The sequence below is a fragment of the Rhinolophus hipposideros genome (genome assembly GCF_964194185.1).
Source record: "Rhinolophus hipposideros genome assembly, chromosome: 15".
Lineage (NCBI taxonomy): Eukaryota > Metazoa > Chordata > Mammalia > Chiroptera > Rhinolophidae > Rhinolophus > Rhinolophus hipposideros.
Window position 1 is genome coordinate 29,748,538 of NC_138061.1, and position 15,179 is coordinate 29,763,716.

The following is a 15,179-nucleotide window of genomic DNA, read 5'->3' on the forward strand; positions in this document are numbered from 1 at the left end:
TATTATGTGACCATCACTGAGCGCCAGGACACAGAGACTTTATCAAAACCACAATTACAGGCACATCTCAGGCTGACTGTGCTGTGCTGACTGTTGCTGCTGGTGTTGGTGAATTTGAAGCAGGTGTCTCCAAGAGTGGGCAGACCTGTGATCATGGCCTTCTGGCTGACACACTGGGTGTGAAACAACTTATTGTTGGTGTTAAAATGGATTCCACTGAGACACCCTACATCCAGAAGAGATATGAGGAAATCATTAAGGAAGTCAGCACCTACATTAAAAATTGGCTACAGCCCTGACACAGTAGCATTTGTTCCAATTTCTGATTGAAATGGTGACACCATGCTGGAGCCAAGTGCTAACGTGCTTTGGTTCATGGGATGGAAAGTCACCCATAAAGATGGCAGTGGGTGGAACCATGCTGCTTGAAGCTCTGGATTTCATCCTGCCACTAACTCATCCAACTGACAGGCCCTTGTATGTTCCCCTACAGGATGTCTACACAGTTGGTGTTGGTGCTGTCCCTGTGGGCTGAGTGGACACTGGTGTTCTCAGACCCAGCAAGGTGGTTGGTTACCTTTGCTCCAGTCAGTGTTACAGCTGCAGTACAGCCTGTTGAAATGGGCCATGAAGCTTTGAGTGAAGCTCTTCCTGAGGACAATGTGTTCAATGTCAAGAATGTGATTTTCAAAGATGTCTGTCATGGCATGTGTTTGGTGATAGCAAAAATGACCCACCAATGGAAGCAGCTGGCTTCACAGCTCACATGATTATCCTGAACGAACCATCCAGGCCAAATCAGTGCTGGATGTGCACCTCTGCTGGATTGTCACACAGCTCACATTGCGTGCAAATTTGCTGAACTAAAAGAGAAGATTGATTGTCGTTCTGGGAAAAAGCTGGAAGGTGGCCAGAAGTTTTCGAAATCTGGCGATGCTGCCACCGTTGATATGGTTCCTAGTGAGCCCACATATGTTGAGAGCTTCTCGAATTATCCTCCTCTGGGCCATTTTGCTGTTCGTGATATGAGACAGACGATTGCTGTGGTGACATCAAAGCAGTAGACAAGAAGGCAACTGGAGCTGGCAAGGTCACCAGGTCTTCCCAGAAAGCTCAGAAGCCTAAATGAATATTATCCCCAATACCCGCCACCCCAGTTTTAATCAGTGGTGGAAGAACGGTCTCAGAACTGTTTGTCTCAACTGGCCATTTAAGTTTAATAGTAAAAGACTGGCTAATGATTACAATGCATCATAAATCCTTCAGAAGAAGAGAATGTTTTGTGGACCATTTGTTTTCTGTGTCTGGCAGTTTTTAAATTATTAGTTTTTTAAATCAGTACTTTTTTAGTGGAAACAGCTTGACCAAAAATCTGCCACAGAATTTTGAGACTCATTAAAACAAAGTTTAATGAGAAAAAAAAAGAGATCACTTTTATGAAACAGGAATCTCAGGGTAAGAAGCTGACCTCCTTGCTATGGGTGTTGTCAATGACCCCAAACCCAGAAAGATTTGTCCCTGGCATTACAGGGAGGAAAATAAAAAGAGTAGAAAAACAAGAATTTCTTTCCTCTACAGCTTGTGATTGCATCTTACTGCAGCATCTCCAGCAGAAAGTTAGGCAGATATCTCTGGCCTCTGACACTGTCAAGACAATTTTTCTGCTTGTGTGCTGCCTGGCTAGTTCAGACAGGCGTCTCGGAGGAAATGTGCTCGCTCCTCAGTTCCCAGCCTAGGACAGTGGTGCCCATCCACTACAGTCAGCATTATGCTCAGGGATGATGGAGCAGCCCCATCCAGAGGCCCAGGGTAACCCCAAATTTTATGTCTTGGGGCAGTGTCCCTCTCTGACATAGGGAATCATCTGGTCCTTTCCGCTATTCAATACAGCTTCTTGGAATGTTTATGGTGAAAACCAAGGATTCTCACCTACTTAGCTCCCTTTTGTAAGGGTGGTTCCTGCCCTCCTAATCCTAATCCTTCCCTGGCCAGGCCTCTGCCCAGCTGGCTCCTAGATCCCTAGTATTCGGCGCTGCCCATGGAACGAAATTCATTTGTTGTCCTTGTTCATTTGAACATTGAACACCCCAGGGTTTCCTGTGGCAAAGCTTATTGGTAGTATTGCGTTGCTGCTGTTCTCATCCAAGACCACCTCTTCAGAGATAATTCAGCATTTGGGACAGCTAATGCGCTAAATTAACCTTAACATTATAAATATAAAGCACTCCGCAGATTCCAGACCACCCTCACAGACATCTTCCACAATCGATTTTCCACAATAACCTTCGGACGTAGGAGGACTGAGAGAAAAATTACCATTATCTCAGGTTTTCAGAGCTGAACATCGGCTCAGAAAGGCTAAACCGCTTGCCCAGGATCACGTAGGAAGGACAAATTCATAACTCCACTCAGATCTTTGAACACTGCATCTCACTGTTCCATGAGGATTTGCCATAGTAATAGCTACCATGTCCATTAATGCACTTGTGGAGCAAGTAGAAAAGCAGGTGCTTTTACGTTTGTACGAAGCTATTTTTTCACATGCAACATCTTAATCTCCCAACCGTTGCCTATGTTGGAGGGAGTGAGACCGGATGTGAGCCTATGCGTCTCCTCCAGTCCACTGTTTCTGCTCTGCTGGGCTACCCTATGGCCAGTTAGCACCACTGACAGCAAGATTCCCTCTCCCCATTGGGGTTAATCCAGATCCACGCCTCCTGGCCTGCTAAACCCCTAAATCAATGTAAGCTCTCCTTCCTGTTGCCCCTGGAGTAAGAGTATCTGGAACCCTTCAAGAAATTCAGAAAAGGAGTGTGAAGAAGTCTCAAGTTCACCTGTGACCCCACCACTCAGAGACAACCACATTTGCATTACGTTTCTGTGCAGTCTCTTTCTTACACATATAGAATAGGGTCATATATTCAGCTCTGCAACTTTTTCCTTCAGTAGTCTACTTGTATTGAGAATTTTCCACGTGGATACTCTTGAAAAAAATGTGATCTTTTGTTGTTTTGGGGTGTTTGGTGTCATACTGTAGTTTGTTTATCGAATCCTCTTTGTGGGATGTCTAAGGCGTTTTCAAACCTTGTTCGGTGATAAAACTTGTGCAGAGTACGTGTGTGATTTTTCTGATTATTTAAATTGTTGGGTTATAGAATATGAATATGTCATTTAACTTTTATTTTGAAAAACATTAAATTTATAGAGAAATTGTAAAAATAGTATAATGAATTCCCATGTACCGTCCACCCTGTATTCACCAGTTTTATGTTTGCTGCACATTACTGCCTCCTCTCTCTTTTAAGTAGGTTGAAGATTTCATGACTCTTTACCCCTAAATAACATCATCAAGTATCTCCTAATGACAAGGTGAGTGTGGAGTAAGGAATTTGGCCTCACCCAAAGGAAGGTCTGGCCTTTGTCTCTTTTGTCTTTGGTTAGACACTATATGCCTGTAAATCTGACACCTTAGATGAGATAGATAAATTTCTTGAAAGACAAATTATCAAAGCAGATATGAAAAGAAATAGAAAGTTTGAATATTCCCTTATCTATTTAAGAAATTGAATTACTCCCCTTACCACAAAGAAAATTCCAAGCACACATGGCTTCACTGGTAAATTTTATCAAATGTTTAAAGATGCAATTGTACTGATTTTACATAAAATTTTACAACAAAAGAGAGAACCCTATTTATGAGGACAGTGTTTATGAGGCCAGCATTACCTTGATAACAAAATCAAAGTTATTTAAAGTAAAGAAAACTCCAATTACCCTTTAAAAAGTCCCAAAAGTCTTTAACAAAATATTAGCAATTTGAATCCAGCAATGTATAAAAAGGAATTTTTTTATACAGTGCATTTTCTATTATGCCAATCTTACATGGTGACAAAGTGGTTTTCCCAGGAATGTAAGATTGGTATAGTATTTGGAACTCAATTAGTAGTATTTGCCATAGTAGCAGAATTAATAAGAAAAACACGTTTTAATAGATACAGTAAAAAATTTTTTACAAAGTTCATAATAAAATCTTTCAGCAAATAAGGAATAAAAGGGAACTTCCTCAACCTAATAAAGGGAATTTACAAAATACCTACTGGTAACAGCATATTGAATGATAAAACATTGAACACTCTCCCCCTAATATCTGCACCAAGATGAGGATGTATGCTTTCACCACTTGTGTTCAAACTTGTATCTGAGGTCCTAGTCAGTGCAACAGAGGTTAGAAAGGATGAAGTAAAACTGTCTAGTCACAGATGACATGAGCACATAAAAAACAATTTCTAAGGACAACAAAAATGCTACTGTTAACTGAATTAACAAGGTTGCAGGAAATTCAAATTTAACTGTCAGCAAAATTCAAATTTTTAATAGTACCAAAAAGTACTTAGGGGTAAAATTTTTTAAATTTGGAAAACTTAAAAAACTTAAAAACATTACTGAAAGACATTTTTAAAGACCTAAATAAAAGGATATACGCATCGTATTCATGGAGTGGAAGACAGTATTTTTAAGATATCCATTCTCCCCCATTGATCTATAAATTCTTAGCAATGCCTATCAGAATTCCAGCAGCCTTTAGGGGCTGACATTTACAGTCTGATTTTTAGATATACATGGGCATGCAATCTTGAGTAGCTAATTCTGAAAAAGAAGAACAGTTATCCTTCCTGAAAGCAGGTCTTATTAAAAAAAATATATAGTAATCAAGATAGTGCAGTGTTGACTTAAAGATAGATATATAGATCAATGGAAGAGGATAGTCCAGAAATAGACCCCCAAGTTGATTTCAATTGATTTTTTTGATGAAAGTGTCATAATTCTTTGATGGGAAAGAAATAGCTTTTTCAACAGTGATTCAAGAACACCTGGGTATCTTCATGGAACAAAAAATTGAGCCTTAACCCTTACCTCATAGTATATACAAAATTAATGCAACAAGGACTACAGATTTAAGCACTATAAAACTTTATTGGGAAAGAGGAGAAAATCTTTTCTAAGTTAGGCAAAAATTTCTTAGGCTGCAAAAATCACTAACCATCAAAGAAAAAAATGGACAAATTGAAGGTTTTTAAGTTTAAAAATGTCTTCTCTTCAAAGGATACATTAGGGAAATAAAAAGGCAAACTGCTGCCTGGCAGCAAATATGTGCAATACATAAATCAGACCAAGGACATACGAAGGAATATATGGGAAACTTAAAATCATAAGACAAAAATCTGGTAAAAGTTGAATAGATGCTTCACTAAAGGAGATATAAACACTGGTCCATGAAAAGATACTCAAATCATTAGTCATCAGTGAAACGCAAATTAACATCAAAAGGAGAGGCAGAACTACCGTGAGAAGGAAGATCAGTGATTGCCTGGAGGTCATGGTTAGGAGATAGGATCAAAGGACATGAGGAAACATTTAAAAAAAAAAAAAGAAAATATTTTATAAAAATAAAAAGCTGGAAAAAATATTTTTAATACTACCAAATGGGATGAGGTATCATTCCATGCAGACTATAATAGCCAAAATTAGAAATACAATACCAAGTAAAAGCTTATATCTTCTAGCATATATATTTCAAAAATTTCCTGTAGAGTAGTCCTTTATTGTAGTAGTAAAAGATCATATTTTGGGCAATATTTTGGAGGCAGCTTTTGACGATTGTAAGGTAGGGTGAGCTAGAAATACAGAGTTAATGGAGTTCACTTTAGAATACAAGTGTTAATAGTTCCACTTGATAAAATGGTTGATAGCAGATTTTGGGGACAGTTTGAAATTCTGTAAATAGTACTCAAAATGGTTTATAAGGCAAGTGTAAATTGCATTAATTCTAAATGCCCTAAGGGAGATAATTAGCCAAAGGAACCTCATTATGGAGCCTTTTGTAAAGGGTATAAATATGTTTTAATACTTAATCACTTTCTAATCTACCTGTTTTACAAGTTTAAGGTTTTATTTTATTACAGAGGGCTACCGTGCTTGTGATAGAAGTCATTTAACAAGTACTTATGAAAACTTGTTGATAATACATACTATTTAAAATCACAAGAGAAGAAAGTCAAGTACAGTAAATCTAAAAATGGGAAGCATTACGCTATTGCATTCCCTTTTGATTATAATGATCTTCATTAGCATTCAAGAGAAATTAAGAATGTTAAAATCAAAAGAACAACTTCAAGGAAATTCAGAATATTGTTGGAGGGCATGCTGAGCCTATTATGCTTGGTCCACGGCTTTCAGGAGGTTTGTTCGTCACTTGCTCCAACTGTACCAATTTTGTGAAGTCACAGTCCGACATACTGAATGTTCCTACTGACCTGAGTCTCCTTTAATCTCCAGATTAAATTCAACCAGAACAGGGAACCGATGAACGTAATGTTCTGGTTACCCTAACCTATCAAATTGTGCTTCACCTGCCAGCTGCTGGCTTCCCTAACCTGATCTTCCTCCCATCACCACTTTGGAGCAAAATAAAAGCACGTCAGCTATTTGACCTCTGCGTACATCCACCACTGCAGCTGTAATTGCTATAATTGCAATTTGATCAAAATGGGTATTTGCCTTCCTTTCCACGTATTTTGTAAAGCATAGAGGCTGTCAATATATCTGCTTTGGCCGAATCCCAAAAAGTGACCAGTGTGGGCACTAGACTGGAGTTTTACTGGCTAATTAGAATCTTCAAAGCCTTTCCTTTTTTAAAGGTCACTTGCACCTTTGAACCAATATCTGAACTCTGTCACAGAGTTTCATCCACAATAAAGTCCCTAGTTTCCCAAAAGGAGGAACTCATTAAGCAACTTTAGGCTTTGCTTAGACCTGTTTCATGGCCAAGTCAGCTGAACTTCCACAAATGTCAGTCTTCATTTTGGCTTTCTGAGACTTGAGCTAGCTGGGCTTAGTCTAATTATAATTGTTAACAAAGTTTGGTAAGTTTGGTCTTTTGATTCTAAAACACCATTTTTCCTTTCTGGTTATACCTTCCAAGTGTACCAAGAACTTAAAACAACATACAATAACAAATGGGCCTCAAGAATGGCAAAAACTCTCAGTGTGAACACTGTTCAAACCCCTACCGTAAGAGATTTGCCCACGCTGTACCATAGCTTCTATTGACAGCCGCCTAAGGTGGAGTCCCTGGGACAACCCAGTCTCCTTTGGAATTCTTGTCTGGAAATCTCAAGGCTTTCAAAGAATTTATGGTTGGTTCTTGCAGGTTAGAGCATGAACTAAAAAGGGTTTACAACTGTGAATCCTTTCTCTGTCTCTTTGAGATGTTACGTATCTCCTAAAACCCAGGAGTGTCTTTCTCAAGGACCTCAAAACCATTCCTTGGATATGTAATCACCCCGAAGGAGAGGGCCTCGGTCTCTCAGTCTCTGTGGGAAGATAAAATCTCAACTTGGATAGTTGCCCGCTAGCAGACACAGTTGGCCTGACCAACCCTTTGCAATTTTCACTTGAGTCCCAGGCACTCATTCTCCCTTTGAAATGCCTAGTCACAGCCTCACAAATTGAAATGGAGCTTAGTTCCTTGCCTTACTGTCAGTAGTTACTGAAAGAAAAAGAAAAAATCTGTTTTTTTGTCACTTTAATTATTAATGTCCGGCTTTATTTATCTCTGACAGCTTCATGGTATGGATTCAGCCTGATTAAGTTCTATATGGAATCTAAATTCAGGTATGTTATTTCTGTGCTGTTTGTACATCAACTTAGCAATCTAATGATTGATGGTTGCTAGTCCTGGGAAACCATTGTGCTCTTAAGCTAGTGGCCTAGCAAGTGTGTGATTCAAGAATGTAATTTTAGACTGAGACTTAGTCCCTGTGTTATCACTCCATATATCATTTAATTTGGGGACTCTTTTGTTCTTAGATGGCCATTTTTAAACTTATCTGACCATGAGTAACCATTCATGGCACCAAAAAGTTCTTCTTGAGATGTAATATACACATGGAATATTTGTTTTCAAAAAGTGAAAGCTCATTTGTGACATCTTAATAGAAAATGATTTTTATTAGAGATTTTAAAATATTTTCTAAGATAAACTATGTGGAAATTTCAAGACAGGACACATATCATTGACTAAAGGTTAAATAGACCAGAGTCACAAACTGTGGCCTGGCAGCAGTTTCATCATTAAAGTTTTCTGACCACAGTCATGCCCATGCATTTACATATTGTTTATAGTTGCTTTCACGTTATGAGGGCGAAGCTGAGTAGTTGTGACATAGACCCTATGGTATAAAAGCCTGAATATTTACCACCTGGCTTTTTACAGAAAAAGTTTGCTGGCTCCTGCAATAGACAATCCAACACAGAGATGCCAGTTGCTAAGTGCTACTTATTCAGCAAGATGCCAAATGTGTGTGTTCAGAATCAGGCGGTGTTTCCTGCCACTTTCTGGCATATTCTTCTGGATTCAATAAGGTAGTGTTACCATGCCTGGCACATAGCTATGTTTATTGAGCTTTATGTTTATTGAGTTTATTATTCTCAAGTATGGCACACTTATTTTTAAGACAATTTACCACAAAATAAGAGGAACGGCTTAAAAGTACTTAGTATTATATTTTAAAAGTCAATTTTGATTAGATTTTAGCAATCTTCATAACATCTATTAATAGTTCAAAACATTACTATTTGTGGAACACGGTTTGGAAAGCCCTAGGTCCTTGCTACTCAAAATATGGGCATCTTGCTAGAAATGCAAGAATCTTGGGCCCTATGTCAGAATACTGGATCAACTGTTTTTCAGCAAGATCGCCAGATGAGTCATACAGTAAAGTTTGAGGAACACTGCCGGTTACATCCCATCAGTTAAAACTCCCCTACTTCAGATGACAAACACAAGGAAGTCTTCATTTTTTCAAAATTATTTTTGAGTATCTCATTTTGGTTTTTAACTTTTTAAAATTCAAGTGCACGCAATGGTTTACAGCTCAATTAATTATCACAAAGTGAACGCATCTATGTAATGACAACTCAGGGCAAGAAATATATCATTATCTTCCCCCTTTGCAGTTACTACCTGCTCCTATTACCTAAAGGTAATCACTATCTTGTCTTCTAACAGCATAGATTAGTTTTTGCCTGCTTTAAATTTTATATAAATGACATTTTAAAATGCTTTGTTTGTGTCTAACTTTATTTGTACAAAATTGCATTTGTCAGATTTACCCATTTATTGTGTGTGTAGCTATCGTTTTTTCTGCTTTTCCATTGTATAAATAGATCACAATTTATCTATTCTACTATCAAAAAACATTTAGGTTTCCAGTTTTGGGTTATTTATAAATAATGCTGCTATAAACATTCTGAAACATGTCTTTGGGTACACACTTACATGCATTTCTGTGTGTGTGCCTAAGAGTGAAATTGCTATGTTAGAAGATATGTATGTATGTTTAAGTTTAGGAGAAACCACCAAACAATTTTCCAAAGTGGTTGTACCTATTTACACACCAGCACGGTATGAGAGTTGCAGTTGCGCACTATCACTTGACATTCTTAGTCTTTTCAATTTTTGGCCATTCTGATGGGTGTACTTTTAATTTGTATTTCTTTGTATACTAATGAGATTCAGAGCCTTTTCATATGCGTATTGACTACTTTGATATTCCCTTTCCTTTTCTTGCCCTTTTCAAAAATTGTGTTCTCACTCTTTTTCTTAGTTGTAGGAGTTGTATATATTCCAGATTAAGCTCATTTTCAGTGAGAGGGTTCAGAACCATCTGGTCAACCATTGCCAGGAGCAGAACTTGGTCCCCTTTTTAATAACTACATTTGATACCAGTAATGCATGTATTATAATGAATGCTGAGCCATCATCAGTGGGAATTAGTTAGAGAAGCTTTTTAAAAAGATAGCAAGCTGAAAAGGAAGCTGATTCTGGCAGTGTAAGATTGAATGAGCAAAACGATGGAGGGAAATGCAGGGTCTGAGTGGGCACCTGAGAGACTCTAGGGCTCTGTGTTCTGTAGGTGAGTATTAGCACTCGTGGGAAGAAGAATACTCATTTCATCCAGTGCTTGAGAGAATTAAATGAGAAAATGTGTAAGCAAGTTTTTGGTAAATACATAAGATATCAAAATCAGATTGAAACTACTTGACAGTTTTGCCCAGGGACCAGTCTGATTGATAGTGTGTGTGTTGTGTGTGTGTGTGTGTGTGTATGCATGTGTCTTTTCTCGGCACATTCTATGTCATCATAGGGAAAGTCACACAGGAAGTAATTTAGATTTAAATTTCTTATATTCTTAGCAACTCCTTGATGATCTCCGCTCCTAAAGTTGTAAAAGGGCCTCTGGGAGAGTATAGAATTTACCTATGTAGATAGCTCTTTTTCCTTTATGGCAATCTTATAGGAGGAATGATTGTCCAGGATTCATTACCAATTTAAAGCTTCTACTAACTCAGTGGTTCTTAACCTTAATTGCACCTTAAAATTAGCTACAGATCTTTAAAAAAAAAAAGTGCTGATGCCTGGTCCTGTTCCACACTTGATTGAATTAGTCTGGGGAGGGACCTGGGTACCGGGCTAGTTTACAAGAACCACTGGTGATACTAAAGGACATCCAGGCCTGAAAACTATGGGTGACGTTGCAAAGATAAAGTTGTCCACCAGATGGGGACAAAGCACTTCTCCATAAAAAAGCACCACACAAAACCCATTCTCTTATTTTACAGCTGCAGCAACTCCAATTTATATAATGTACCAAGCAGAGCAAACATGTGGGAAGATAGGTAAAATTATCCTTGGTACTGTTGCTTGCCAACCAAAAATATTCTTCCCACCACTGGGGAAAATTCTAGGAACTAACTTAAAAAAATAACGTGGATAGAAATATATCTGATTTAGCCTCTAGAAATATTTTCAATACTTTTCCTAGCTCACTTTGATAAAATAGACCATATAAACTGACAAAAGACTGAAAAATAAAACAGGACGGTAATATTGTCCATATATTATAGAGTAGAAAAAAATTTTTTAATTTATTGGGGTGACAATTGTTAATGAAATTACATAATTTCAGGTGTACAATTCTGTATTACATCATCTATAAATCCCATTGTGTGTTCACCACCCAGAGTCAGTTCTCCTTCCATCACCATATATTTGATCGAGTGGAAATTTTTGAAATAAGATCATAATAAGAATTATGCAAATAGAAATCAACCTCATCACGAGTAAATTAGTGTAAGATTTGCTCACAGGTTTTAGAAAATACATAGATGTAATAATGCAACTTAAATTTAAAAATTTTTAAAAACTAAATGAAAATGAAAACACAACTTACCAAAATTAGTGGGATGCAGGAAAAGCAATGCTAGAGGGAAATTTATAGCATTGAATGCATATATTAGTAAAGAAGAAAGATATAAAATCTATAAGCTTCCTCCTTAGTATATTAGAAAGCAAATTAAATCCAAAGTAAATAGAAGAAAAGAAATAAAATTAAAGCCTGGAGTCGTGTCATATGCCAGTTCTGTGAGCAGCCCAGGTGACAGTGACAGTGGACTTGTAGAAGGCAAAGGTAATTGACGAGGAAGTAGGAGGATTTTCTACCCGTTGGCTCTGTCTGTTTCTGATAGAGGGGTACTGGCGTCTCCAAATATAATAGGGGATTGGTTTATTTCTCCATGCAGCTATATCAATTCTTGGCTCATGTTTTCGTGCTTTGTTGTTACTCTCATCCACATTAAAGTCTTCTTGGGGGGAATGGACCCCGTTTTCGTTATGTAATGCCCCTCTTTATCTCAGATAATGTTCCTTGTACTGGCTCTGTGGCTAGAAGCCGAGCACTTGCCTGCTGCGGACTTCGCCTCTGAAATCTCTCCATCTCTTTGTGCAGGACATGGACCGACAGTCTCTGTGAGTGTGGGGTTGTTTTAGATGACCTGCTGTTATCTACAGCCGAATAGTCAGAAACTAGTCGTGAAATGTCAAGTATCAGCGTCAGAATTCTAGGTTTTATCTGTGTCCACATCCGCTCCCGCAGATGGCTTTCCGCCTTAGCTTATAGTCGAATCTAACAGGAGGAAACTGTCGCTGTTTCTTCCAAGCCCTTCACGTTCTGCATGGCCGCCTGCCCTTTGGCCACAGCGTCTAAGATCTTCTACCCTTTCTGGGCAACTTGCAAATGAATTTTTTGTCGTGCGAAGTTTCTCTTGCTGCTTCAGTGCCTCCAGTAGCGGCGCCAAGCACCAGGGCCTGAGTCCCTGGAGCTGGGACTTGAAGTCACTGCGCCCCGCGAGGACGTTTCCCGGAGGCCTGCGGGCAGCAGGCGCTGGGCTCCTTGGCAACCCCGCCCTCGGCGCGCGCCCATCATCGCTGTTAAGGACATTGACACGTTACCAAACGGCCATCTAGAAAGCCAGTCACGATTTGGATTTCCATCGGAAAGCTTTGAGATATTGCGGGGAAAGGATTGGATATTATTTTGGGTAACTACCTTGCCATCTACTTAATATTTGGTGAATTTTTAAAAAGTATAGTTTTTACCAAAAATTGAGACTAATTCATAGTAATGAATACGCAGTTCCAGAGTTGCGGGTGGCAACTTGACAGTGATTACGGAGCCCCTGATGGTCTGTGGTGTGGGGGAAGGGCTTCGACTTTGGCGCCAGCCATACCCGTTTGAATTCTAGTCAGACTTTTATTAGTTGTGTGACCGTAACCCCAATTTCTTCCTTTTTAAAGGCTTGCTCAGTTATATCTACGCAAAGGGCAGGTGGATGAATCTTGGTGAATAACGGATTATTATCAACTTAATCAGATGCTCACTCCAGTTTAGCTGCCAGATGTCATTTCATTGTAGGAGCAATTCAACACATTTTTTGACGTCTGGTATATCTAACTTGAAAGTAATTTACCTCCTGAATTTTTATTTGTGTGTGTGTGTGTGTATATATATATATATATATATATATATATATATATATATATATATATATAATACATGTCATTGTAAAGAATTCATAACATACAAACAGAAGTAAAGGCAGCCTGAAAGCTGCCCCCTAAATTAACCACTAATATTTGGGGAGCCTCGTAGACAAGCGGGGAGAGGGTCTCACCGTTTGATGTGTAGATTCTCACTTGTTCCCATGTTTTCAGCACAGCCTGACTGCCTACCGGGGAGACTGGGGCCCCAAAGTCCAGAGCTTTGTTGAATTAACTAACATCTCCAAAGAGTAAACCTCCAGTCTCCTTCCAGTGGGAAAGGGGAATTCTTCCAGCCATTCTGTCTCCACACTTCCAGTGACTCCTCCAATTTTTAACCCACTGGTTCTTCCATAGAATAGTCCCTGACAATACACCTTAAATAACCTTTTTTTTTCATCAATCAACTTTTAATATCCAAAAGAAGTATGGATGCAGAGCATAGGAGATGTGGGGTGGGGTCTCAGACCCTGCTCTAGAAATGAGGGACAGATGAACCCACACCAGACATTTCCAACTGGCCACACATGTGTGGGAGGGCAGGAGAAAACACAGATTTGGACATTCATAAAGGGTTTGATACAGCTCAAGTTCAGAGCTTTTGAGGGACCTGCAGCAGGAATGAGTCTGCTTACACTTCTGCCACTGCTGGCTTATTTTGGCTTTCTCATGTTTGCTAAAAAGTTACTACTCATACACCTGAATTCTTGCTTCCAGAATTTTGCTATTGCCTCCTTGTCACTTTATTTATATATTCTTTCAACATTGACATTAAATCTATGTCAAATTTTGTTCCTTTTCAGGAATAAATAGAACCGGTCTTGCCTGGAAGTTAAAACTTTTTCTAAATACGGTAGGACTGCTTTCTTCTTTTTTGTTATATGTGTTTTTGTCCCACTTGCATTAAGAAAAACTAAACCTTATAAACTAAAAATAATTGTAAAGAAAATAAAATTTATCAATCTCTCACAAATGGCGGGTTATAAAAAAATCTATAATCATTTCCATTTTTTTCTTCTTTCTGATTTAACTAAAAAATGCTCTCATATAAGTCTGTTTATATCTATAGTCCAAATAAATAGAATCAACAAATGTTAAGTGCAAATTCTATTCAAATATTTATTTATTCCAGATTCTCTTGGGTGCAAGTGACAGAAACTCATCTCAAACTAACTGGAATTAAGAAGGTAATTTGTTTGAGTACCTGGGAATTCCAAGGATTTATTCCACCCTAGGTACGCTGGATCAAGGGGGATATCAAATGATGTTGTCAGGATATACATGTTTCTTCCATCTATCACATTTTTTTATAAAAATTTTATCATATGGGGTGGCCGGTTAGCTCAGTTGGTTAGAGTGTGGTGCTAATAACACCAAGGTTGCCAGTTCGATCCCCACATGGGCCACTGTGAGCTGCGCCCTCTTTAAGGAAAAAAAAAATTATCATGCTCTTGACAACAATATTTAAACAAATATCCAAACAAGTGTTTTCATTTAAGGAAGGTGGTTCCTTCAGGATAGTAATTTTTCTCTTGGAATACCCTCCTGGTAGTGTGGATTAGAGTCACAGAAGGAAATCAGTTTGGTAATCATAGCACATTCACTGACCTTCATCTGATACACTCTTTCTTATGGACACTTGTGACTATTTTTGGTTGCTTTACATCTGTAATCCTTCCTCTCTTTGGTATTTCCCCAACTTTATTAGCTGCAGTGGGATGAATATCCAGTCTCCTCTGTCCCAATGGAGCAGGGAGGCAAGGTGGCCGCTGGTCAGCAGCCTCCGACAGCACAACTGGAGCCTTCCCATTCACTAGAAAGCTCCCCCATGGCCCTGCCTGCCTGGAGTCTGCCAGTCCCAGGTGATGGGGGCCAACTTTAACCCCAGCAAGCTCTGAGTAGGTAGCCTCCGCCTGTTCTCACTGGAATTCTGTGTGTGTCTCTTCCAGAGCCATCTCCCCTCCCATGAGGTGGAGGAGAAGATGGGAAGGAAGGGCAACAGAGGGAACAGGGCTCCAGATGAGACACCAGCAAGCGGGCCTGCAGTTTGGCCGAGGTGGCGGCAGCACATCCATGCTCTGGGCGGCCTCTCCTCTTGTCCCCCAGTAGCGTTGTCTCGATGCTTCTGAAGTCCATGGAGGTACAGGATTCACGTGTATATTTACCGGGTGGAGAGGCCTCCCTACAGTGTGTATTGGCCGTCGCATCTGCTAGTCCTGCTCACCCGCTGCACAGCAGC

The 15,179-nt window shown here is 39.1% G+C and overlaps 1 long non-coding RNA gene across 1 annotated transcript; it reads left to right on the top strand.

Moving 5' to 3' along the window:
* Window positions 1–7,564: 7,564 nt before the first annotated feature.
* LOC308508485 lies at window positions 7,565–14,205 on the top strand. The gene is made up of 3 exons (XR_013995037.1): window positions 7,565–7,674; window positions 13,744–13,793; window positions 14,073–14,205. It is a non-coding gene; the product is annotated as an uncharacterized lncRNA (long non-coding RNA).
* Window positions 14,206–15,179: the final 974 nt, after the last annotated feature.